Source organism: Delphinapterus leucas, chromosome 15 (genome assembly GCF_059928025.1).
Source record: "Delphinapterus leucas isolate spDelLeu-1000000601 "Yukka" chromosome 15, BTC_Dleu_Yukka2, whole genome shotgun sequence".
NCBI classification, from domain to species: domain Eukaryota; kingdom Metazoa; phylum Chordata; class Mammalia; order Artiodactyla; family Monodontidae; genus Delphinapterus; species Delphinapterus leucas.
Window position 1 is genome coordinate 85998489 of NC_143143.1, and position 3945 is coordinate 86002433.

A 3945-nucleotide genomic window follows, 5' to 3' on the forward strand; every position below is an offset into this window, starting at 1 on the left:
AGAGGGACAGAAGTGGGTGGTCACTGTCTCTTAGAGGCCTGGCCGGGCCCAGCCCCAGGTTCACCCACTCACGCCAAGGTGAAGGTTGCAGTGAGAGACACTCCCCCTCCAGGCGCCCCTTCCTGACTCCCCCCATTTGTAAGAGAACGTCCATCCCCCTCCCCCTGCGGGGGGGTGCAGGAGTCAGGTCCTCTTTTGTGACCTCAGGCAGACTGTGCAAGCCGCGCTCCGGCCTGCACCTCAAGGTGCCTGAGACTCGCTCCCCCACTCAGCAGGGCCGAGAAGACACCAGAACGGGCCGCCCGGGCTGCAGAACTTCCATGCCAGCAACTGTGGACCTGTGTGCACCGCACAGGGGGTCTGTGATGGGCACGCTCCCAGAATCATCTCCTCTGGTGACAGAGAACAGAAGGTGACAAAACTGGTGGTAAATTATTCAGTTTCTTCTCTTGGCCTCTGAGACAGATTCTGTGCTGCATGGGAGCTCGGCGCATTTGTCCTGAGTCACTCGCCCCAGGCTGCCACTTCAGGCTGATGGACAACCAAGTGACAGAGCGCTGATGTGTGGGAACGGACTGCGCTGAGCCCTGTGTCGACAAGCGCACTTTGATTCCAGTGCAGCTAATGTACTCTGAGCCTCCGTCAAGCACCAGGCCGGGTGAGTCCTTCCCAGGAGGTTAGTGATGCGCCCCGAAATCCATGGAGCTGGGAGGGCGGCCAGGACGGGAGAAAGGCTGTGTGTTTGCAGGAGCATCGCCAGGTGGTCCAGCATTGGGTGATGAGGTGGGCGAGAACTGTTGTCCTACGGCCTGAGGAATCCCCAGGCACCGGCAGCAACCGAGGCCAAGGGCTGGGGCTCAAGGAAGACCGGGGAAGCTCTTTGGCCATGTCTGGTCTGTCTGCGTTCAAGACAGCCAGAGAGCACAGCACTGCCTGAGGCCTCCTGGACCAGCACACCCTGAGCTTTTGCACACTGAGTGCTAACACCCACCGTGCCCGCACCTTCCCGTCCCTCCATCACCCAGGTGAGCTCATCTCAGCCTGGAAATGGGAAGACACCTTCGGTGAAGACAGTGCCTCTGAGAGTGAAGCACAGGCCTCAGCCTATGTCCTAATATCTGTAATGTTCTCCACTGCCGACGACTTGGACACACACGCCTCTACTGTTGACCGAGGTGCCTCCTGGGAGCAGCAAGTGCCCCAGTTTGGGAGAGAAGGTGTGGACAGCTGCTGAGATCTTCACTTCAGAGATTCTGTTGTATAAAATCTGCTGAACGAAAGGGTCAGTGGAAACGACTTGGGACCCTACAGTCCTCGAGACCAACTTCCACGTCGCTTTCACCTGCACAAGCAGAAGAAACCCAGAGCCCACCGCCTCGGAGGGGAGCTAGTGGTGATGCCAGGTTTTCCTGTACTTGCCACACACCTGAAATTCTGACAACCGGCTCCAGGGAGGCTGCAGGGGCTCATGACAAACACAGATGGCAGGCTGCTGCTACTAGAGCCTTGTTTTTTTAAATATTCCATTTTTTCCTCATAAGATCTCTGCATAAAAACACAAAGACCCTTGTGGTTAACCTGCCTTCCTGTCTGCCAATCCATGCTTTGTGTTTTGTCCACTCCAGCCATGGTCAGAGGCTCATTTTATCTAGAGGGATCACTATAGAAACCTCGGGGAAACTCAGAAGGATTTTCACAGCACGGAAAGTCACTTTATTTCCCAACCCCCTCCATCAGCTGGGCTCTTGTGTTTTCAGAATAGCCCTTGGGCGAAAGCCCAGATGTGTTTCCTTAGGAAGAATAGGTTCTAGAGACAAAAGTGGGATGAGGGGCTTCCCTGGTGGCGCAGTGGTTGAGAGTCCGCCTGATGGAGAGGATGACAAGCCTCCAGGTGGCTCCACCTGCCTAAAATGTATCCCTTGGGTATGTCAGAGCATCTTAAAATTCGCTCTTTGCCTTGCCCGTCCTTACCACCCACCTGCACCTGATCAAACCCAAGTGCAGTTCCAGGCAAGATACCTCTGAGTTTGTCACCACCTTAACAGAAAGCAGGACTCGTAAAGGACAGGTGAGCTTGTCAGGAGCAGTTTCACAAGACAGTAGCCAGGCTGGAGATGAGCATCGTAAAGTCACCGGACACTCCGTGGAAGAGAACTCTCTAGAAAGCCAATAAGATGAATGTCCATGAGAGCCGTGCTCCCCACATGTCAAGGATTGTGCTGGCCCTTGGCATCTGTTACCTTATCTAATCTGCACATGTGTCTACATGCCAGGAGTGTTACCATCTGCATCGTCTAGATAAGGAAACTGAGGCTTAGAGAGGTCTGGGACCTTGGCCAAGGTCATAGCCAGAGAATGCATGGGACGTCAAAGCCCGGGGTCACATGGCACCACAGTGCCTCGGGAAGCAAGCAGGGCACACGCGCTGGGGAGCACTTCAGATAGATTTCGTCAACCTCGAATTTGTGCAGAGTGGCTGTGAGTTGCAGATTGGTCAGGGCAGCTCTGACCTAGAATGTTCCCTGCCGTTGTCCAACCAGGTGTTCTAATGTTTGGTCTGAAAAATATGACCCGCGAAGTGCTGTGCCCTGGACCAGTGGTTCTTCAGCCAAGGAGCTCTGTGCTAGCAGCAGGGAGCAGGGGGGCCCCCATGTCATTTGAGGTCCCAGACACTCCTTTTCAGAAATTTTAGCCTATGTGCCGGCCGCTCCATTATGACAGTTTTATTCTCCTGAGCCTTAAAGACTTTCTGGTATTAAAATCTTCCCCATAAAATTGCAGATGTCCCATAGAAGGGCCACAGTTTATGCCCCACTGGTTAATAAGATCAGTTAAACCTCTCAGGGAGGGTGACAAAGCCTGGCACTCAGAGGTCACTGATGCGCCCGCAGTGGATACGGCCACTGAAGTATTGTCTTCTGAGCCCCGTGTGCGGGCCCACTGCCACCTGCCTACCTTCTTTCTTGGGGTGTGTGTTATTTTCCTATGGCTGCTGTAACAAATAAGCACAAACATAGTGGCTTAAACAGAACAAGTTCATGGTCTTACGGCTCTGGAGGTCTGAAGTCTGAAATGGGTCTCGCGGGGATAAAGGCAAGTTGATGGCAGGGCTGTTCTCTTCCGGAGGCTCCAGGGCGGAATCTGTTTCTTTCTTTCCCAGCTTCTAGAGGTCCCTCTCCTTCCTTGGCCCTGGGCCCCTTTATCCATCTTCAAAGCCAGCAAAGGTGAGTTGAGTCCTTCTCACATCACATCTGTTTGGCCTCTTCTGTTTCTAAGGACCCTTGTGATGGCATTGGAGGCACCCAGATCATCGGGGATAATTTCCTTTCTCAAGGTCATTAGCTTAACTCTCAAGGTCATCTGCAAAGTCCCTGTTGCCATGTAAGGTAACATACTCACAGGCTCTGGAGATTAGGGTGTGGACTTTGGGGGCCGTTATCCTGCTTCCACAGACAATTTTGTAGTTTTGTGTGTGTGTGTGTGTGTGTGTGATTGAGGCAGTTAGAGATTACATTCTTTACACTTCTGCGTATTTGTTATTAAAATTTATACAACCTTGGATTTAGTTGATCTCCTGGTTCTGGACATTCAGGAAACGTCTTGTGTTCTGAATTGTAACCTTTGGGCCAACAGGTGGGGAGACACTGGCCCAGAAGGGGACCCTCAGCTTCCTGTTAGCCTGGTGCTAATGTGTCTACGTAGCAAAGGCCTTAAATGTTAAAGGATGTCACAAGCTGTGAGTTCCATGTGAGGTCTGCATTTGTAGACTTGAATCTACAGTTTACTTTACCTGATTAAGACTCCTCTCTTGCTTATCAGGGAGTGCGGTAAACTCAGAGGGGGAGGGCTAAGGACTTTCCCAACACTTCTTTTAGGAGATGGGCCTGAGATATTGCATTAATAATCTCTGTGTTGTGTGTGCACTGGCTGAGGTCAGAGCAGATC